Genomic DNA, 24,738 nt, shown 5'->3' on the forward strand with positions numbered 1-24,738 from the left:
AAGCGGAACCCGATGGCAGACAGCGTCTTCCCATCCTTCTCGCTTTGGACCAGCGTCTCGCGAACGGTCTTGCCGAAGAGTGAAGATCCGTCAAAGGGTGCATTTGCGAAGGATGCCTTGAAGGGATCCACGAAATCGCAAAGACGGAACCAGGAGTGACGTCGCAAGACGACCCCGGCTCCGCTGGCCCTAGCGGCTCCCTCCGTGGCATGGGAGAGTAGACGCATGGACGTGTTAGAGATGGACTTTAGAGTGGCCATACGAGTTGAGAAAACTTTTTTGTCCTCGACCGACATGGACTCCGGGGGGGCTGCAGCGTATTCCTTAATTAAGTCTCGTTGCAGCCTAATGGTATGTGCTATGTAGTTAAGCACCCTTACGGAAAAGGTCGCTGAACTAAACATCCACTTCCCAATGCGGTCCAGTGCTCGAGATTCCTTATCTGGCGGGTGAACCGAAGAGCTCTCCTGTGCGAGTTCTCTCTTGGTGGCAGCCGCCACCAGCATGGCATCCACTGGTGTTCCCTTGGCCCAAGACAATCTATCCACTGGGGGGCTAAGGATCTTGTCGGGTCGCTTCGGGATAGGCTCCATGGTGTCGGGCTCCTTCCACGCCCTGGTAGTAATGAGGTCTACCAGGGGGTCAGCTGGGGGGGACACCCAGGAGGCAGAAGGGCCTGCCTCAAATGCATCCGGGAACACGGATTCATCTGCGGAAGGTTTTTGGGCAGACCACCCCCCTCTAATACGCAACATTTCCATGATGTCTCCGAAGGAGACATCCTCGGGGGGTGACCTTGGGGAACCCTCCCCTTCATCTAAATCCGTGTCGGTCGTGACGGACTCGGGGGAGTCCAGGTGCCTCCTCTTGCACCGACGTTTTCGAGTGACCTCCTCGGTGGGACTGTCCAAAGAGGGCTCGTCAACGGGGTCCTGTTCCTCTAAGGGAACCAACTGGAGGGCTTGGGCAGGCTGTCCCGATGGTCGGATGATGGAGGATAGACCCACATGCAGCGGGGGTATGGGAGGATCCGACGCCCGGACCGGGGACATGGAGGTCCTCGACAGTACCCTCTCCACAACCTCAAAAGCCGAAGGAGAGCTACTCTCGCCAGGCTCTGAGAGCAATCTCCTCGGCTCCGAGGTAGGGATCAGGGTCGGAGCCGATGCAGCCGGAGCCGAGAGAGAGGTGTGCTCCAAACCCAATGGAGCCAAAGACACACCAGCTCCCCCAGATCCGATGTTCAGCCCTCGGCCCCGAGAGCTTGGATCCGACAGACTCGAAGGCACAGTCGGCATCGAAGCGACCGGAGCTATTGGCGCCGATGAATCCCCGGTTACGAAAGGGCCCGGATCCGATAACTCCGAGACCCGAAAACGGGTCGGAGAAGGAGTAATCAGAGCAAATATGGGGGCTGTACTTCCCCCCAGAGGGGGGGGGGAGGCAAGAGCACCCCCATCTGCATTTGGGTCTGGATGAATCGGCGCATCATCCGATCCATATCTGCTTCAGTGAGGCTTCTTGTTGATCTTGAAGTCGTCGTCGAGGCGGGCCGGGAGGGTCGCCTCGACGACCTCGAGGGAGACCGATCCTCCTCCTCCAGCTCCGGAGAAAAACGAGGTGAACGGAGCCGAGAGGGGGAGGATCCGTAGCCCCTCGAGGGAGACTTAGTCAGCTTAGACGGCGGGGCTGAGGGTTGAGTCTCAGCCCGCCTTTCGTGGGACTTATGTCCCTTGTCTTTATGCCTTTTTTCCACCATAGTGGAGGTACCTGAATCCCCCGAACTCAAACCCAAAGAGGGAGGTTGAGTCCCAGGTTGAGTCGGGGGCCCAGAAGGCACAAGGGCTGTGGAGACAGCCTGTGCCTGAGAGGGGGAGGAAGAAGAAGTCGATTCCTGAGGCAACAAGCCCGCCAGGATCAGCTTGTTCTTCCTGTCCCTAATAGCTCGGGGATTAAAGGCCGCACAGATTGTGCAGGCCGATGACAAATGGGCCGCCCCCAAGCATAAAACGCACTGAGTGTGGCCATCAGCCGGCGAAAGCTTATGGCCACGCTCAGTACATTTTGAGAACACCGCCTTAGGCCCTTCAGCCATAACACCACTCACACCAAAAAACACACCCAAACACTAAAAGGGGGGAGGGTGAAAGGCGGGAACTAACAGAAACAAACTAGTTAGAAAGGGGGGAACAAAGGTACCTAACTAACTACACTTTCGCTAACTAACCCAAGAAAACTAAACACTCACACAAGAAAGATTTTTTTTTTTTTTTTTTTACAAGAAGAAAAAGGTTCAATCTCACCAAAAGCCAAGGAGCTCTTCAAAAGTAGCTGCTTCAGCCGTGGCAAAAAATGATCTGAGGTAATGTAGCACATAGCAGGGGATTATGGGTAGGGGAGGAGCTAGGAGCTCGGATCTTGTAGCTTGGAAAGCTGCCGGCTCGGATCCGAGATCGGATCCGATACCCACAGGTTGCAGAGCAAATGAAGTAACTACTTCAGATCAAAATAATGCATTATAGAAACATATACAAGAATACAGGGATCATACATTTTTTTGTTATTGAGGCTACTGAAGTAGATGACAAGGTGGGAATATGGAGAACCAGATTAGACTTAAAAGAACTGCAGTGGCAGTTAAACACCAGCACATCTGGCCCCTATGGATTAAATGACTTTGTGTCCTTAGCATGTGTTTTAAAAATAAAATCTTTACAGTATTAGATCAGTTAGCTTTTTATTTGTAGTTGTAGTGATATATGAATTTCATTTTAAACACTTCTTTCTTCAAGGAAATGTAGTGTAGTGTTTATATACATGGTTTGTTTTTTTTTCGGTGATTGTGGCTCTTAAGGGCCCTTAGGCTGTTAGCCTATGAATATCCTATGAACCTATGATAAGATGTTATGTAGCATTAAGGCTAAAATCCTCCAAAGTTAGTTACGAAAATAAAATCGCTAAAGATTCCAAAGACAACCACAAGGCATTCTATAGTTATGTCAAGAATCTAAAATGGCAATGCTCAGATCTGATCTGAGCTACAACAGAATGGCATTAAATATACTGAGCCCAAGGATATTGCCAATATCCTGGCAGATAGATTTAGTGCCAAATTCACCCTGCTCTCACCCCTTAAAGGCCTAAAAATTGCCATATTCTGGTAATCACGGCCACACAGGTAGAAACCGTACTCTCTAAAGCTAAGAATACAGCATCCATGGGACCAGATTACATCCTGGGCTGTGTACTATATGAACTACAAAATGAACTGGCACCTCACCTAAGTGTTGTGTTAATCATAGCCTCACTTCAGGCTTTGTACCCACTGAGTGGCACACAGCTACAGTTATCCCACTCCACAAGATGGGATCCACCTTGGATCCTGGGAACTACTGTCCCATCAGTCTGATGAGCCTGATCTGCAAGGGCATGTAATGCATTATCAAGAAACTTATAAATAAAGACATTGGTAACATTCCAACACTGGACCCCAACCAGTTTGGGTTCATGAAGGGCCGATCCTGAACCTGATTGACTTCTTTGAATCAGTCTCCAGAGTTCTGGATGAGGGTAAGGTGGTCCGCACAGCCTATCTGGACCTCACCAAGGCCTTTGACACCACCCACCACTCTGGAATCATAGATAAACTTACTAAACTGGGCATAAATCCCTACATCACTCGATGGGTTGCCAACTGGCTTACTGACAGAACCCAGACTGTAAAAGTAGCAGACTCCAAATCCAGCTCCAGAAAAGTGACAAGTGGAGTACTTCAGAGTTCAGTCCTAGGACCGCTCTTGTTTGGCATCTACTTCTCTGAGGTACAGGCCAACACTAAGGGACTCTGGCTAACAAAGTTCACAGATGACTGCAAACTGGGAGCCTTTACTGAATCCTCAAATTATGTGGATATTCTACAAAAGCGCCTTACAGAAACAGATGCTTGGTGCCAGAGCCATGGGCTCATGCTTAATGCAAAAAAATGTATAGTTATCTCCTTTGGGGAAAAAAACATGTACCCATGAATTACCACATAGGTGGCAGTACAGTAAACACCGAAAGTGTGATGAGAGACTTAGGGACACAGGTGGGCAGTGGTCTCACCTTCGATAACCACATCACCACAACAGTCAGAAAATCCTTCTATGTGGCACACCTCATCACTAAGGGCTTTTCATCCAGAAAATGGAGGTCATTGTCCCACTGTACTCATCCTTCATTAGACCCATTATAGAGTACTACACCCCATTTAGTATGTACCTCACAAGACATCTGCAACAGCTGGAAAGGCTGCAGAAATACCTCACTAAAAGAATCACAGGCCTAAAGCAGATGCCCTATGCTGACCGTCTAAAAAAACTCCAGCTATACTATGTGGCATACCGTCTACTCAGAGGTGATCTCTGCTTAACATACAAGGCAATGTCAAACCCTGAGCTGTTGGACATGCTCCACTTAAAGAAATCCCAATCCCTCAGAGCCACACACTCCAGGCATCTAAACCTTGTCATCACAATGAACAAAACATGCTGGAGGGACAGGTTCCTGACCCAGAGACTCCCCATACTCTGGAATAGACTACCCATACATGCCAAGCAGAGCGCCTCCTTGGCCTCTTCAAAAGGAACCTTGACGATTGGATGGGTGATAGGAAATTCACCCCGGGAATCATGTCAGTCGCCCTGATAGACAGGGGTCCTGGGAAGTAAATACTGTGGGAAAAAATATCCAGGGAATTGTTATGGCTAGGCTTGTATAGGCCCTAGGGCAAATAGCCTAGTACCAACCTATGGAGCTATGAACCTATGAACCATTGAATTGAGTGTGGTAGTACCTCAAAAAATTATTATGTGATTTATGTACTACGGCAGGTAAATATTGGGAAGCGGTCAATAGAATGCAAAGTGCTGGTATGGGTGTACACACCTTCTGTTGTCAAGAATCAGATATGTGATATCCTTCACTATTACCCCTGCACAGTGCTTGGAATTGTTTCTGAAAATTCTGACATAGATAAAAAAGTGGCTATCTTTCACCTGGGAGGTTATTTTTACCTCACATTTTCTTTCACTAATTTGAGCAGGATTTGTAGTACCTTGTAAAGTTTTACAAGTTTATTATCTTAATCTTAAGAATTAATTTTATTTTTGCATGTGATTAGTTGCGTTCACAGCCTGTTTATGTTAGGGTTCCAACACGGGGTTAATTTTTAAATTTGGCGTTGAATTTACTTCTGTGGGAGACAGATGCACCTATGAGGCTCTTTACATGTGCATAATAATTTGGAAGTAAAAGATTCCATATAAGCAGTAAGGCTGTCGAGTTGGGAGGAGCTTTTGAAGCTAGCAAAATCATCACTCATTTTTGTAGATTTCTGGAGCTCAATCAACAGACTACTATCCCCAGGATCAAACAACAACCCTTGTCAAACTCCAGAAAAACCCCTTCTGAAATAGCCACACTTTTCAACATGTCATAGCTGATCTCACCACTGGCTTCCTTCAAAATCATTACAATCTCTCTGACCCTCCATCTACAAATACCTCCACCCCAACCCGCACAGATTCTCACTATCAGCTATCCCTACAGCCACAGTATAGAAACTATTTCTAAAACTGAAATCATGCATTAATGCCCTTAATAACCTACCCCTAGAATTCCTTCAGAAAGACACTAATTCCATTGCCTACTCAGTCAGTATACTTCTGAATAGGTCCATTCAAGAGTCTTATGTCCCCACCATTTGGGAAACGGCATTCATCCTCCTACTATACAAAGGTAGAAACAATAATGACATTTCTAACTTTTAATCCATTGCCATTTTCTCCCCTGTCTCTAAAGTTCTCAAATGCAAAAGAAATCTCAAATGCATTCACAGCCAACTCCTTAACTATCTACTTGACGATAACCTACTGTCAGCAACCCAGCATGGTTTTAGACATGGGCATAGCACCCCCACAGCTCTTATATCCTTCTGTGACTCTGTCAATCGGTCTCATGAAGCCTGGAAACTCATCTCCTCTCTATTTCATGACCTTTCTAAAGATTTTGATACTATCACCCACCGTCTCCTTCTCAGAAAACTATCCAACTTAGGGATCTCTACCTCAACCCTTCACTGGTTCACCGATAGGTAACAAACCACCAAATGGCAACACTCTTTTTCTCCTTTTCTCAGTACCACTACCGGTGTACCTCAAGGATCCATCTTAGGGCCTATACTTTTCAGCATCTTTATCAATGACTTCCAATCCTCTCTCACTAAAAGCTTAGTCATCCAATATGCTGATGATTCCACTATCATCTGCACTGGCAACTCTCCACCCAAACTCCTGAAACTTTCCCAGTCTGCCTCAGCTCCACAGAAATATGGATGTCTAACAACCACCTTGTCCTAATCCCTAAGAAAATTAAGCTTATGCTATTCACCCCTAAGAGGTCCTTTACTACAAGCAAAGACTCTTCTCTATTCTCTCCCAAGATAATACTACCATCAAGATTGTCACACATACTAAACTTCTAGGTGTCACCTTAGATGAACCCTTAACTTTCAACATGCATATCCTAAACAACATTAAAAAAGCACACCAGAAAGTAGGAATGCTTTCCCGCCACAAAACATTCCTCAACTACTCCTAAAAACAAGGCCTTGCCTCCTCCTTCCTGCTACCATCCCTCCTCTACGATGCTCCTCCCTTCATACACATACAGGCCAAACTCAAATCCAAACTAGAGTCATGCTATAACAAAATTGCCAAGTTTGTCACAAATGGAAAACGCCTATCCCACCACTGTACCTCTCTTCAACTACTAAACTGGGTAGAACTTCCTAATCGTCTTGCATATATTTAACTAACAACTGCACATAAACTAGCATTCAGTCCATCCAGCTGCCCTGCACTTACTTCTGCATTTACACTTTACCACCCTAATAGACCTCGCCACTCGGAAAATCAAACACTCTTGCTAATAGAAAAAAACTAACCTCCCATCTGGTCAGTTTTTTACCCCTTTTCCACTGCAAGTCTTTGGAGCTTACTCTCACCTTCACTTAGATCCACTACTAATACTTCTTTCTTCCAAAGATGTTTGAGACAACATCTTTCCTCCCAATGGCTCTGCTCATGTGCTAGTTTCTCAAAACCTATAACCTGACTATTTCTCTCCTACTACTACCCTCACCATTCCTACCATCTTCCTATATTCCCTTCAAAAACGTCCATCTTTTCTAGTTGCAAACTAATTTCTGTAACTTCAAAATATGTACTATGTCCTGACGAATTTATGTACAGCCACTTTGCCTTCTTACTTGGTAGAAAAGTAAGTATTCTGTTCAAAACTTTGTTAAAACATTGCATGCTTTTAAAACTTGTGTTGTAGCCATTTAGTTTGTTATTCTAATGTATGTATTGTATTTTATTGTGGAGCTTTTCTCCTCGGGTCACCAGTGAAAATGGGTAATTTTGTCCCAGTGGACTTTCCCGGTAAACAAATGCAAATAAATAAATAAATAAGATTAGCCTTGCCATAATCTCTTGAGACCAAGGTAATGGAAGATGTTTATGGTTCTTGTTTTAAGGTGAGCAATGAGCATAATTTACAATATATACAAAGACTGAATGTACGTCATGGTTACACAAAGATTAAAAAAATAACAGAATTAAAGAATTTTATAATGGGTGTTTGGCATACTGAACATAAAAGCAGAGGAGACAGAGTGACAGGAAAGTTGAGGGTATAGGTTATGTAACCTATTGGGTTGCAGGTTTATATTTCCTTGATCTACTGCAAGACATTTTAGCAGTACACAGACTGTGTGATAAGATGGTGTGTCGTTAAGTTCAGATTGAGGGGTTCATACAGTATGGTGCCAAAAAAACTGAAAGAGCATTGTCAGAAGAATAAAGTTTGCATAACAGTACTAGATTTTTTTAAGGTTTATGGGGTAATATGTGGGGACTAGTCTTATTTATTTTGAAGTTAGAAGAGGGAGAAGCTGTCCACGTACAAGGCTGAACAACTGAGAACCTGGGAGCATGTCAGTTCTTCTTATAACTGAAAACAACTTTGCTTTTTGTATGTAGTGCTTTTCCTTTCTTGGGGAGTGTGTTACACAGACACATACAGACATGTATATATATATATATATATATATATATAGATAGATAGCAGTATCTCTCTCTCTATGTATATTTATGTACATATATATATATATATATATATATATATATATATATACATAACAACGAACAAACTTCCAAAGCTAGGAGGAAAAATAGAGGCAAAACCGGTATTTGAGCACTTTCCGTGATTAATGTAACAAAAACATCTTCAGAAATAAATATATCAACACACATACTTCAATATCTAGAAAACCAGCAGCCAATAAAAAAATATTTGTTTCATGTAAACAAATAATAAAAACTAGCCAACAGTAGCCAGGTTAATGTAGTAGTAATCAAAGTAATGTAGCAATAATAAAAATGCAATAAAAACAACTCAGCCACTACTTGTAACAATGCTGGATGTTTCATATACATATATATATATATATATATATATATATATATATATATATATATATATATATTAGATTATACATAAAACACAAACCGTCAAGATGTTTTGCATGCTAGTAGAGATTATTGTCAGTGGCTGCTGAGATTAGTGGAAAAGCAAATTCAAGTTGAAGGTTCTTTCCAAACTGCTGACCTTAAAGAACAGGACAGAAAGGAGAATATTTCTATGGCCAGAATTAGGAGAGTGTTAATCATTTTATGCCTCTAGTACCCAGCAGTATATTGATGGTGAGAGAGTGGTTTAACAAAAATCCAAGGTGGTTAACAAAAGGAATATGTTCTCATGGAGTGCTATTGTGATCATATACTGTGATGGAAGTTGGGAATCTGTTAAATTTATGGTTTATGCCAAATTACTTGTTTTGTTTTTGATTGGGTTGATTGAGTTGGTTATACAGTTTTACTTCTCAACCACTTGGATACGGCTTTGAAAATCTTATTGTGGTAATACGTTGATTGGCTTTTTGAGCACTAGAGAATCATATCATCTCTTTTTAGTAGAACAGGAAGGTGAGGAACATCAAGTGGAAGTCTGTCAATGTTTAGTAAGAGATCAACGATGGTGCAGTGGTAGCGTTGTTGCCTCATAGCAAAAGATACTCCCGTTCGATTCTCAGCTAGTGTGCGGGGAGTGCCTTCTGTGTGCAGTCTGCATGTCCTCCCCGTGGGTCGAGTGGCGTTCTGAAAGACATGCATGAATGGACGGGCCTTCATTGAAGGTTGGGCGTCAAGCTGGCAACTTGGCACCGTGAAAATCTACTGCCAATCCTTAGCAGACCGGAATTCCGCTGTGGCGACCCCTAACCGGGAAAAGCCGAAAGACAACAACATATATATATATATATATATATATATATATATATATATATATATATATATATATATACATAGATTTTTCTTCTTTCACTCTCATAGACACAACATTGGTGTCTGAAAATAGAGCCCTCAGTATAACAACAGGGATGCTGTGCATTCATTTATAGAAAGGGCTGACTGCTAACCACAGCCTAAACTGAAGTGTAATACTAGACCTTAACCAGTAGGGGTGATTGTCTTAGTCATGAAAATAAATAGTCTTCTGAGCTGCATTCTCTGTCCACTGTTCATTACTTGCTTTATTGATATCTCAAAAGCAATAATAGAGAAAATGATGGTGGCCACTGAGTAAATGCTGCACACTAGAAACATTCATGCAATAATGTTCAATCCAGCCCAGCTAAAAGTATCCCTGCATGATGCCTCAGGGACCTTTGACAACACTATGTCAATGACGGAGATGCTGAAAAACAATGATAGCAACATACAAACATTATAAAACAAGATATCACAGGGACCACAAGAGGCCTAATTATATACACCTTTAAGTAGACACACTTAAAAGTTTGTGCCACCTTTTAGAGTACTTAACAGAGCTCACCTCCCAAATCCAGCAAAGTATGCACATGGCAGTCTTGTGTGAATTTACACCTACCCATCTAATCATCAAGACTAGCCCTATGGGCATACAAAGGTAGTACATTTCTTGACCTGTAGTGGTAACTTAATCCTCAGTCAGCGAATAATATGAGTAAGGAACATATCCTTCCAGTGAGTCTTATTTATTTTTGGGGTAACCGTGAGTTCTGAAATACAGAGACTGAAGGGCTCAAAGAATGGCTTTACATATACTAAGTCTGAGATGACAATTCTCAGAATATACCCTATTCTCTGAGGCATTGCAATCTTTGAGTTGCTACATGTAGGTTTGGGGGGTATGGGAGGGGCTTGCCCCTCCTGTAAAAAGAAATTATAAGGAGAAGAGCAATTTTTGAGATTAAGTATTCTACTGTGTTTTTGCTCTTTTTTTTTTTTTTTTTTTTTTTTTTAACATTTCAAGTGTCTACATTTCTATATGGAGCATATTTTAGGTGTAAATTTAAGCCACTACTATGAGTGTTCATATAGTAACTGATGTTATGAAGTAACAAGACATCAAGGACTGGCTCAAAAAGCAATACACAGGTATACTACTACATATAAAGAGAGTTGCAAGATAGCTGAAGGATTTAATGCATTTAATCCTTTATTTATTTATTTATTTAGGAGAAGAACCATTGGGGACTTTCCAGTTGAATTATATTCTTGGAACTGAACATGCAAAAGGAGCTGTTGTATTCAATGATGAGTCTGTCAAGGGAAGAATTAGGTGACAGAATTATTTCTTTGCACCTTAAAAATTATTCCTTTGTAACAGTTGAGAATTTAAGAACCCAGGTCTCTTATGACAGTATCTGTTTAACAAGGAATAGCACTAATGGCATATGACATGGGAACAGCTTTTTTTGACAAAAGCTATCATGGTGCACTTTTTTTTGCATTACGTTTCAGACAGTTTTCAAGTGCAGCAGCTGTATGCATATTCACCCCCCTTTTGGAACAGTTCAGTACCATTGCAAAAGCAACTAATAGTACCCAGCTTGCATTCATCAGTCAACTTGGTCAACCACACTTGAGGGATATTGCCTTAAATGTCTATGAATGCTTCTGTGAGTAACTGCATGGGGTGGGAATGCATTCAAAACAAGCAAGCTAGGTATCTCCAACTATAGTATAGTTCTCTAGCGCTTAAAAAGCATCGGAGTGAAAAGGTTAGCACTGTGTCTGCAGACACACCACTCTGTAAAGATCTCCAAAGACCCTAAATCACTCATTTAATGGTTATTTGACTGACAATTTTATTTGGAAGGTAGTTGCATGATCTAAAAGATCACTGGGCGCAATTTTTGTACATGTAAGTAATGTAAGGTTATATTCTGCAGGTCCCCTTTCAACTGATCGTTAGCATTTGGGATTTTTACAAAAGGCAAGTAGAAGAGGTAAATTACAATTCTGCAGTGGACATGTTAGCGTTTCAAATATGAAGGCTTCATTTCCTCTGACTTGAAAAAAGACATCGGTAGTAAGTCCTAACTACAGAAGGGGCATACTCTTCTTTGCTGAGTTTTAGTTTTGGGATATAACCCAGCATGTAGAGTATTAGAATATGGCATCATCTATGTTACAAAAAATCAGTGCAGTGCTGAAAATATCAGGGTGCTTAATAACTGGGAGCCACAGTGAACTGTTAGTAAAATTAGAAATCGGTAATGCTCTCTTTAATTATATGCTGAACCCAGGAACAAACAGATAATGAACACTCACAACACATTATAAGTGTTAGGATGCTGAGATGGCAGCTTTTTGGAGAAGAATAATTATTTTCAATGCTACCCTGTATCCTGTGTACTCAGATGCCAAGGAACTCCTGACATAGAGTCTGTGATAGGTTAAACATGCATCAGTTTAATTATTATTCTCTCATACGTTATGATCTATGCTGTAAAAGCCCATGATATGCAGAATGGGGACAGTAGTCCACACTATTCAGTGATGTTTAAAAAAAGGAAGTCCATGACAGCACACAGTGATGTTCATCAGTTGCCATAAGCCACATGCAAGCCTGTGTACCTCCCCTACTAAAACATACCAACTCTGTGCTACACAGTGACTCATTGCTGTCCTTATTTAACTTTCTCCATGGCTATGTCATGGTAGAATTAGTATATGTAAGTAAGGGGAGTAGGGCCTACTGGTGGGCCCCCCCTCAAAAACTTTTTTTTTGGTGCATTTTCTCTTTCTTAAACATGTTAGATAAAATTAATTGCCAACAAAATTGTGCCGATATATTGTATGTACATAAAATGTGTGTTAAATGCATTTAGTATGTGCGCGTGCACACACACACACACACACACACACACACACACACACACACATATATATATATGTGTGTGTGTGCATGTGTGCATATCTACTACATGTCTTAGTCTTACACACACACACACACACACACACACACACACACACACACACACATATATATAAACCCACACACACAAACACAGATGTGTGTGTGTGTGTGTGTGTGTGTGTGTGTGTGTGTGTGTGTGTGTGTGTGTGTGTGTGTGTGTGTTTGTGTGTGCATGTGTGCGTATCCATATGTACTACCTTCACTAGTATATGTCCTCCTACTGTAAAAGGTTTAGCAACCGAACACCAGCCTCATGCTTATTAATTCTACAACTGTTTTTGTATATTTGATTCTATTACTGTTACCTACTGCCAATCATTAGCGGACCGGAGTTCCGCTGTGGTGGCTTCTAACTGGGACAAGCCAAAAGACAACAACAACAACTGTTACCTTAATGTAAATTTCTATGTCAGAAACTTCTTATATTACCTTATATCATTTATTTTTAAATCTGCTTGTAAACCAAAGGCTGAGTCTGAAAATGGTCCATAAATAGATAAATAAACAGATAAACACACATACTTGAAAGCTTTAAAAATTAAACATTGCACAAGTAAAATTACTATATTTAAAACCCAGTTTTGCACAATAAAGCTATAAAATAAAATGAATCATTGGGGCAAAGTCTCTCTTCATTGTCACTAAAAAAATGGAATTCTATCTCTCTGCAAATTACATTTACCTCTATCCCCTCCAACTTCAAACTACTACTACCTGGCTCAGATCCTACCCTACCCCAGGCAGAACTAATCCCTCCCTCCACACCCCTCCTTCCACCACCAGCATACTTTGACTATGTTGAGAGGAATGGAATTAGTTAAGTATATTTGTTCGGCAACGATCAAATATATTCTGCCTAGGCTATATTATTTAGTCATCGATGTTCCAGAGTGTATACTCAGTGTGATTAATGTCATCTCTATGAATTATAGCTTGTGAATGCTTTATAAATTGACAATGTTTTTTCAGCTTGTTATAGCTGTCTAAATCTTTGCCTGTGTATGTATATGTTCACACTGAATGAGCAGAAGCTATTTTTTTAGTTAGTCAATATATTCTACTCTATTAGGCATTGTAATAGCTTTATTTAACTATAACCATATTATGTCAGTGTGGAGCTTTTCTCCCCAGGCCTCCATTGAAAAATGGGATATTATCCTAGTTGGTCTTCCCCAGTAAACAAATGTCAGATAAATCAATACATAAAAGAATAAAATACAAATTAATTAAATTGCAGCACCAGCACTCCAATGAACTCCCATAAAGTGGAATATTAAGTAGTCAACAGTCATGAGCTGCACTAGTAAGTTACAGGACATCTGGCCAACTCATGCAGAGAATGCTTAGGAGAACACGTAGGTGTTCCTCAAGGTATAAGCAGGGAGAATTAATGCAGATTCTTAAGAACTTTGCAGGAAACACTAGCTCCACCTATAGGTAGAAGGACGAAGGAAAAAAAAGTACTTGAAGTACAAACTGTTAACAGCTCAGAAAATCTCCAGATTCAGGCCAAGCAGAGACAAGGGTAGAACAACAGTCACTGCTGAGCACGTAGCAGAAAGAGAAGAACAGAGCACAGATGGTGCACAAACGTACTGAAGCAATCCTTGATAAAGTACCTGTTTACTTAACTATGTTCTGTGATGTAATGTCGTATAGTTTGTATGTGTGTGTGTGTGTGTGTGTGTGTGTGTGTGTGTGTGTGTGTGTGTGTGTGTGTGTGTGTGTGTGTGTGTGTGTGTGTGTGTGTGTATATGTGTTTGGTGGGTAGAGCAAAGAGGATTTACCCATGCATTTACCATGCTCAGAGAACCATGTTACCAATGAGTGAATCTAAATCAAAGAAAAGACAAAAAAAAAAAAAGACTGGAGTTCAAGATTCTGTACTATGAAGGAGATTGCAAAGCTTTCATCTACCTCTTCATTTAAATAAAAATGTATTTCACACATGCTCTTGCTGATTCTTCCTTTTAAAATACATAAAATGGTGACATATTTCATTGTAATTCTGTTTCTTGGTTGTGTCGGGTCCACTTACTTTCACTGCATCTACAAATTTCTTTAACAATTTAGGTGAGCACCCAAAATATGCAGAAGGTATGTTTATGTAATATAAACTTGATGAAATACAGTATCATGAGGTTAAATAAATGTTTACATTGATGGAAGGTGATACATTGTGAGGAAGTGTTTCTGTTTCAATGTAAATACATTTTACAGTGATGGAAATTTACCTTTTTTATCTCTGCTAAGCTAAAATTCTGCTGTCTTCAATTGTAATATGTTTTGCTTTCCTTTTCTTAGATATCTTGAGCTTACATTATAACGATCTGTCACTCAAATGACTCAAAAGCTGAATAGAGGTTCACTTAGGCTACACCTGGAATCTTGATTAAAACACACTTTAGAACATTCACATAAGGGAATGGAAAAAAGGTATTAAAAGGGCAATCAGATGACACACTGAAGTACAGATTTCAAAGAAAGGTTTGAGTGACTAGGTCTGCATACCTCAGAAAAGTAAAGACTGGACTGAGCGTAGATGTATACAAGGCTGTTATAAAAGACAAGCATTCGGGAAAACATACAAAGACAAGTCAAATTTTTGAAGAAGAATCCAGTATAACATGGGCTGAGTTACATTTTATAATAATAAACAAAAAACATGCTGAATCCTAGTCCACAGATCAAACGTATTTTAACAATAGAAATGTATCGCTCTCATTCAGTAGAACTTTAATAATACAAATGTAGTGCTTAACAATAGAAATGTATCGCTCTCATTCAGTAGAACTTTAATAATACAAATGTAGTGCTTAACAATAGAAATGTATCGCTCTCATTCAGTAGAACTTTAATAATACAAATGTAGTGCTTAACAATAGAAATGTATCGCTCTCATTCAGTAGAACTTTAATAATACAAATGTAGCGCTTTCATTCAAAGAATTTAATAGTTCAGATTTAGGACTACAGTTCAGCATGCTTTTGTTTATTTTTGGTTTCGTTACATGCTTTTATTTCTGTTTACTTGAGTTGCATTTTAACTACCTAGTACCAATATGTATCAGTATGCAGTTTGTAAATTTTTACGTCAGAATGGTATTTAACATAATTTACTTGCATTGATTCTATTACTGTAGTTTGCAACTAGATTAGGTTATGTAAAATGGGGACATATGCATATCATACAAAATAATTGTGTTTCTGCTTTTGTATTTATTTCACAATGCAATCATAAACTTCATCTGACATCAGCAGGGAGTTTGCATGTCCTCCCTGTGTTCGTGGAGATTTCTTCTGGGAGCTCTGGTTTCCACCCACATTCTAAAGACATGCAGTAGGTGGACTGGACACTAAGTTGGCCACAAGTGTGAATGTGAATGTGAGTGTGTGGTGCGGTATGGCTTGCAAACTGGTGGTGTAAACCTTGGCTCTAGATGACTGTCAGTGACACCCCAACCCCATGTGTAAAAATGGAAAAAAGGAGTTGTGGATGGATGGATATATTTGGCAACAGCAATTCATTTACTGAAAAATAAATGTTTTCAGTTTGAAAAACCGTCTTACTTCATTCCAAAGCCTGATTTATAAAAAGCTAAAAGTGGCATATAGCATAAACTTAGATACAGGCATAATATCTTTCAGGACTGAAAATTCAGCCAGTTTAGATGAATAATCAAAGTAATAAAATCCATGTTATCTCCATACTGATGGCCATTATACGAGCTCCCAATATCCACTTACATAGGTTCATAGGTTGGTACTAGGCTATCGGCCCTAGGGCCTATACAAGTCTAGCCATAACAATTCCCTGGATATTTCTTCCCGTAATATTTACTTCTCTGGACCCCTGTTTAGCATCTCCCATCCAATCGTCAAGGTTCATTTTGAAGTGCGCCAAGGTGGTGCTCTGCTTGACATGTATGGGCAGTCTATTCCAGAGTATGGGGAGTTTCTGGGTCAGGAACCTATCCCTCCAGCATGTTTTGTTCATTGTGATGACAAGGTTTAGATCCCTGGAGCATGTGGCTCTGAGAGATTTGGATTTCTTTAAGTAGAGCATGTCCAACAGCTCAGGGTTTGACATGGCCTTGTATGTTTTACGATTACAACTCCTGTTATTCGGGATATACTTCTCTGAGGTGCAGGCCAAAACTAGTGGACTATGGCTGACCAAGTTTGCAGATGACTGCAAGCTGGGTGCAGTCATCAGTTCCCTATGTGATGTGGACATCTTCCAAGAGGGTCTCACCCAAACAAATGACTGGTGCCAGAAACATGGCCTCAAGCTGAATGCCAAAAAATGCATCATTGTCCCCTTTGGGGAGAATGACGTCCCCACATATTATCACATTAATAAGAATGTCCTAAGCACGCAATCAGTTGTGTGGGATTTGAGTACCCAGGTTGATAGCAACCTGACTTTTGACCACTATGTTGCCTTCGTTGTATGGAAAGCTTTCTACATGGCCCACCTCATAAGTAAAGGTATCTCATCCAGTGACAAAGAGGTCATAACATCCCTGTATTCTTCCCTTATAAGGCCAATTATTAAGTACAATGCCCCCTTCGACATGTACCTCGCAAAGCACATGCAGCAACTGGAAAGACTACAGAGGTTCCTCACCAGGAGAATCCAGGGTCTCAAACTTTTACCCTACACAGATAGGCTAAAAGCCCTATCCCTCTACTCTGTTTCATATGTACAGTACTCCTCAGGGGGATCTGTGTTGTTTGGCATATAAAGCAATTTCAAACCCCACCTTGATGGGACTACTGCATATCTGCAAGTCAAGCTCCATTCGAGCAACCCATACGTGTGACCTCAACCCAGTCTGTGATATCAATAGGACTTGTTGGTGGGACAGATTTGTGCCCCAGAGACTCCCCCATCTGCGGAACAGCCTCCCTCTCCACGTCAAGCAGAGCACCTCATTATCCCTTTTTAAGCACAACCTGGATAACTGGATGGGAAACAGAAAATACACCCCTGGGATTCCACCTGTGTCCCTGCTGGACAGGAGTTTTGGTTGTTGACTTGTCTAAACATGGGCTAAACTCTTGGCTAGGCTTACAAGGGCCAATAGCCTATTAACCTCCTATGATCCTATGAATCGTACTTGTATTTTCATTTTTGCTATGTTCCATGTGTACTGTTTACATTGACTGAGAATGATTTGCTCCAATTCAATTAGTCATTTGTCTCTATTCAAAATAGGTGTAATGTCTTGAGATGTTCTGCTAGATTCACTCACTGCAGTAAAACATAATTTGTATATCATAGTGATCCATCCTTTAAAAGACATTTGTGCCTGCTGAATCTTCCATGGTTAGCAAATTATAACTAGATGGACTTTGAAATATCATGGCAGACATATATACAAACAGATGGAAGAATGGAATCACACATGCATAAAGACACTGGCAGGTGTGCAGACTGATGCCAACTTTAATGTTTTGCAGTGCAAGTAATGAACAGTAGTTAGAGCAAAAATTAAATACATTTACCTGTCTGCTTTTACTAATGTTTTACTGTATAGTAACTGATTGCCTTTCTGCGACTTTTACTTTTGTAATAACTGTTATTACTTGTGACAGTGGGAAGTTTACCTGTGACTGCTAAATTCAGTTATGCATAAACAACAAATACAGAAAGTACACACTTCCTTTATTTTAAGACCCCTCAGGCAAAAGGAGAGAAGGCAGTTATCTTAGAACCAGACAGAAACTAGTGCAGAAATGGAAGTCTGTAAAAAATCATAAAAGGGATGAAAGTGGAAAGACATTAATGGGTGTAGTTCTCAAATTTATCTGAGTTCGAAGAGCATTAGTGGGTCATAATACAAGGAAGTACAACCGAGGAAACACAAGAACTTTCAGAAAGATCACTCCTTTCAGCTGAGATGCAGAAATAATTAGAACTTTACTGTATTACATATTTCATGTTCTCTGTCATTCATGGTCTAACTTTGCTTGCTGGCTAACCTAGACAGATTCCTTCATACATATACATATGATAAAGCTGTCCATGATTCTGGACATTTATGGTATGTTAATGCACAAATGATATGAACATTGAGGATTTTCTGTGGAACATCAATAAGGTACATCATATCACTGATGAGGAAGGAGTATGAGCAGGTATAGGTTCACAGGTTCATAGGTTCATAGGTGTGTACTAGGCTAATCACCCTGGAGCCTTTACAAGCCTAGCCCATAGGATTACCTTGGTATTGTGCCACCCGACCTTAGTTCCCAGTGCCTCTGTCGAGTAAAGCCACTGGAGTGATCTCTGGGATGAATTTTCTATTCCCCATCCACTCATCAGGATTTCTCTTGAAGAGGGCCAGTGAGGTGCTCTACTTGACATCTATGGTAAGTCTATTCCATAGCATGGGCAGTCTCTCGGTTATGAGCCTGTCCCTCCAGCATGTTTTGTTGATTGTGGTAATGAGGTTGAGGTCTCTGGAGCATGTGGTGCGGAGGGATTGGGATTTCTTTAGATGTAGCATTTCTAACAGAGCTGAGTCAGACATGGCTTTGTGCATCAAGCAGAGATCGCCACTAAGTAGGTGATATGAGACAGAGAATAGTTGGATTTTTTTAAGTCTGTCCATACAGGATAAATATTTAAGGCCTAGGATCCTCTTTGTGAGTTACTTCTGTGGCCTCTCCAGTTGTTGCAGGTGTTTATTGAGGTACATTCCAAATGGGGCATTGTACTCAATGACTGGCCTAATGAGGAAAGAATAGAGAGAGACAATGACCTCTTTCTTCATGGATGCAAAACCCTTAGTAATGAGATGTGCCACATAGAAGGACGTTTTTTCCACAGTGGATATGTGGTGGTCAAAAGAGAGTTTGCTGTCAACCTGTGTTCCCACTACCGTTGATATGGTAATTCATGGGAACTGAGTTTTTCACAAAGGGGATGACCACACATTTTTTGGCATTAAGCTTAAGGCTATGGTTCTGACACCAGTAGTTAGTCTCAGTAAGGCCTTTCTGTTGGATGTCAACATCACTTGGGGAGTTAATAATAGCTCCCAACTTGCAATCATCTGCAAACTTTGTCAGCCAGAGCCCCTTCATGTTGGCCTGGACTTTAGAGAAGCAGGTACCAAACAGGAGAGGACCTAGGACCGAATCCTGTGGAACTCCACTTGTGACTGGTTGGTAGTCTCACTTGGAGTCAGCTACTTTCACATTGTGGGTTCTACCTGTGAGCTAGTTTGCAACCCACCTAGTGATATAGGGGTCGATGCCTAGCTTAGTGAGTTTTTCTATGATTCCTGAGTGGGAAATAGTATCAAAGGCCTTGGCCAGATCAACATAGGCTGTATGAACCACCTTGCCTTCATCCACAGCTCTGGTGACTGTCTCAAAGATGTTGACCAAGTTGAGCAGCCATGCTCTACACTTCACAAAACCAAACTATGTGGGATCTAGAGTTTGGATATTCCCTATATCCTTGTTTATTAGGTCCATGATGATGTATTCCATAGCTTTGCATATCAGACTCATCAGGCTAATGGGGCGATAGTTAACTTCAACAAAATGACTAGCACCATCGTAGAGCAGCAAAGTATTTAAAAAGAACAGAAAATAAAGTAGCAAAGCTTTCAGGTATCCAGTACCCTTCTTAATTGCTCCTAATGGGGCTATAGTTCCCAGGGTCTGTAGTTGTTCCTCCTTTGTGGAGAGGGATGACTGTAGTTGTGTGCCATTCGATAGAGACAAAGCCTAAGGTGAGGCTGTGATTGAACAGGCCACATAGGTGAGGTACCAGTTCACCCTGTAGTTCATGTAGAACACAGCCAGGGATATTGTCAGGTCCCACAGAAGCTGTATTCTTGGCCTTGGGCTGTGCTGTCTTAACCTGTGCAGCAGTAATAATGGGTGCCTGGCAATCTACTGGTATTGTGACTGGTCCTTTGGGGGGGTAAAGTTGGCACTGAATCTGTCGGCCAGTATATTGGCAATATCTATTGGTTCGGTATAGGCGGTACCATTGTGCAGTAGATCAGTGCAAATCTGGTTGTTGCCGTGGAGATTCTTTACATAACTATAGAAGGCCTTGTGGTTGTCTTTACTATCTGCTGCAATTCTGTTTTCATAGCTAACTTTAGATGATTTGATGAGGGATCTCAACTTTTTGTTGAGGCTGATAAGGGAGGTTTCCAGTCTTGGGACTTCACCTTATTACGCATAAGTTTCCTCCTTCTGTTGTAGAGTTTGTTTATAGCAGGGGACCACCAGATTGGCTTCCTTGTTTTGGAGGAAAGCGTCTTGGTTCTATTGGGTGTGGCAAAAGGAGGCAGGACTATTTGACCCTGGACAGTTCGACCCCAGACTGTTTGGCCCCTGACAGTTTGACCCCAATGCATTTCTATACAATTTCATGTATAAATTTATATGTATTGTATATGTGATTTTTTACTGGACAGTTTGACCCTGGACTATTTGACCCCAGACTGTTTGACCCCAAATATATTCTAGTAAGTGCTTTATCATTATGTTATTATTTAATCAATTATTCATTAATAACACTGTTAATTTTTCATTGTAAATATATATATGTTTTACTTTAATATTTTTATTTAATTTAATTATTACATTGGTTAGTATAAATATAACACATAAACTTTTAACATATAATAACTAGTGTTATGTTTTATCCCACATTGGTCAAGCCTAAATTATATAACCACTGACTAATTAACAAAACAAAACATTGCTGCATGTGCACATCTCATAAAACATATTGAAAAATATAATGAATATATATATATATATATATATATATATATATATATATATATATATATATATATATATAAATGACTGAAAACTAATTCACATAGTAATAACTACTACTTACTAAAAAAAACCTTTAAAGGATTCCACCATACAAAAAGACAAATACCCAATGGGTAATAAACTTGTAAAAAACAAAAGTGAAGCCATGAACAACAGTATAAATCCAATAGCCTTTTAATGCTGCTCCACATACTAAGCGCTTTCACCATAAATCAATGGCATCACATTCAATGACATATTCTTAATGACTGCTGCTTCATAATCGTGAAACTAACTTCCTGTACCCTCCTGTACATGTACATAAAACACGGTGTATCAGGTTTTCATAGCAACCTAAGCAGATATTAATGTCTCACTAAAAAATAACACATAAGCGATCAGATGTAACACTCAAGCCTATGCTTGAGTGCATCACCAAAACCAATCATATCTAATATCAAAATATAATTTAATAAAAACTTTTAAAACATGTAAGCTCACTCAAACACTACTTTCTAATGACCGGACCGAACGTTTGAACTGGCAAATTATAAACATGTGCATCCGTATCGTGTCTCTATATTATCTGGAGAACAATGGATATAGTGCATAAGTAAAAATTATCTAAATGCAGACCAAACACCCAATGATGCAAAATTTATAATGTAAAAGAACTGGCTATAATAAATAACAACTGAACCTGCACCTACAAAGCTAAGACACTTGCTCTGATGTAGAGATAATAATGCTGCACACCGAACAAATAAACTACAAACTACAAATTAATTCAAATAACTAATTGCATTTTTTGTAAAGTAAGTGTAGTCGAAGCACATAGAAAAGAAAAAGACTGTCTAAACCAATTTTAAGAATGTTTAAACAGTCTTTCTTTTCTATTTATGCTTTGATGTGCTTCGGCTTCACTTACATTATTTCTTTTATTCAGGTCCACCTGTCCAGGGTCAAACTGATTGGGCGAATCATCCGGGGGTGAATTGACAGGGTCCAAATGTCCTGTACCCAGGTAGCAACTTCCTTGACCTGGTCATTACTAACATGGGCGCTGTTGCTCTACACCAATAATCAACTCCTCTCTGGTTAAATCCAACCACAAACTAATCACCTTGGAAATCCACATCCCTCCCACCACCCCACCCCCCGCAAAGGTAACCACCATGAAAAACTTCTCCAAAGCTAACTGGGTGCAGGACGTTTTATCCCTGCCAATGTGGATTTCCAAGGTGATTAGTTTGTGGTCAGATCTAACCAGGGAGAAGTTGACTACTGGTGCAGAGCAACAGTCGCCCATGTTAGTAATGTCCAGGTCAAGGATGTTGCTACCTCTAATGGGAGTAAGAATGAGGTGGTCCAGAGCATTGGAATTAATGAATTCCAGAAAAAGTTGGGTAAGTGTATTTGTACATCAGTAGTTTTCCCAGTTAGTAGAGGGGTAGTTGAAGTCACCCAGTATGAGAGTGTTAGGTTGGACCCTAATATTCTCCAGGGTACTTAGGAACATGGAGTGTAAGTCTTGGGATATGGTTGGCAACCTATAGCAGGCTACGACTTGAATCGCTGTCTTACCCAATGTTAGCTGCACCCGAAGTATCTCAGATGCGTTATGTTGGGCTACCAGTCTGGAGGTGTGCACATCCTTTATGAATATGGAAACACCACCACCTTTGGAGCTTTGGTCCAAGTTCTGGGGCCAAAAGGTGTGGGATAAGTTATAGCCTGATAGTGCAGGGGGTGCTTTCTGCTGCCTTGAACCAGGTCTCTGTTACAGCACAAATGTCGATGTTCTCCATTTTAAGGCGTGTTTCGAGTGACTGCATTTTGAGATTTAGACTTCTAGCTTTTAACAGCATGACCCTCAGATTGCATTTGTTTGTAGCTGTTACAGTGGTAATTTGGTCTTTGGAACACCACCTAAAAAAGGCACCATAGGGGTGACAAGAGACCTGGTCAGTATCCGGAAGCCCAGGGGTGACAGATACAGTCAACTTTACCACTACTCGGAGAATGGATTTTGGAACTTGACATCTCTGTTGGGCTGATTTCTTTCCTGTTTGTAGAGTTTACTCTGCACAAGTGTCCCTCTGATGTTGTGTGGATATTTACATGAATGGGTTTTGAAGATCACACAGCTGTGACATTTTTTGTGGATAAGAAGGTTGCACAAATGTGGGCTATGAGTTGACATCTGACAATTGGTTGCATTTATGCACCAAAAAGCTGTTTGGTTTCGTTGTCATTTATGAAGAAGTTGTGTGAGCTGATGAAAATAATAATACTCATTTGTTAACCAGTTAGGCTCACTGGACAGAAATTCCTTTTGCAGGAGCAACCCTGCAGTAACATCTGGTTACATGATTTTCTCATGGTCACACAGGAGGCAATGATGGCTGATGGAATCTGACCCTGTAACTCAGGAACTACAGCACACATTCTTAACCCTCTTTACCAACTGTCATGTTTTATCCCACCATCTCTATAGCCCTAATGGGATATCACATGGGATCACCATTTACCAACAGTTCAAAAGATAGATGCTAGAAAACCAGATATAGTGGTCCAAGAAAAGAAGACAAAAGTAGCATCGATCATTGAAATCACTACACCTAGTGACTACAGTGTCTTGCGTACAGAGAGACATTGAGTCATAAAATATCAGGATCCTCAGGCAGAAATTATAGCAATGTGGAAGAAAGATACCCAGACAATTCCAATAGTAGTTGGAGCAATGGGGCTTATAAAAAAGAATCTACAATCGTATTTACTTATGTTACCGTCCATGTAACCCCATACGCTTTGCAGAATGAGTCATTACTGGGCACATTGTGAGTGCTGCAAAGAGCACTTTTGGCTGACATCAAAGATTGAAATGATATTAATTTCATGAAATTGAATCATACTTTGACTTAGGAATGGGGTCCATTCCCGTCACTGTATTAGAAACCCAAAATATTTGGAGAAATTAAAATAAGGAGACCTCACTGTTCATCATGTAATGACTAAGATACACAAACTGTTGCATTTGCTAAGAATGACCTTCCTGATCTAATCTTAACTTTTGCGATGTTATTGTTATTCTGCACAAGTATTGGATTCCCCAATGTTGTGATGTGTCTTAATATGGAAATAAAGTAACTGGGCCCTATCGACAAAGTTATTCCCTTCTAGGTGAAAGCCTTTCAGCCCATTAAGTTTTGTCTGGATAAGAGCTGGGTGTTTGAAGTGATGTTGACATTCATGGTGGATTGGGGAATTGTTCCTTATGCCCTAATTCTCTGCATATGCCCATTGGGCATGCATGCTGTAGTATATGCAGCAGGGCATGCTGTGGCCTGATGATCACTTCTGCAAGGACCATAAGATGAATTCACAGAACAGGCATATGCTGCCAGTCTCAACCCAGACAATCACCTCAATGTGTGCAACCTGCACATGAGCTATGGCAGGTGGAAATGCTGAATTCTGACCCGAGATACAGCCAAGATGTTATCCTCCACACTAATAGTCTATATGA

The sequence above is a fragment of the Protopterus annectens genome, chromosome 1.part1, assembly GCF_019279795.1.
Source record: "Protopterus annectens isolate FY-2018-M chromosome 1.part1, PAN1.0, whole genome shotgun sequence".
NCBI classification, from domain to species: Eukaryota; Metazoa; Chordata; order Ceratodontiformes; family Protopteridae; genus Protopterus; species Protopterus annectens.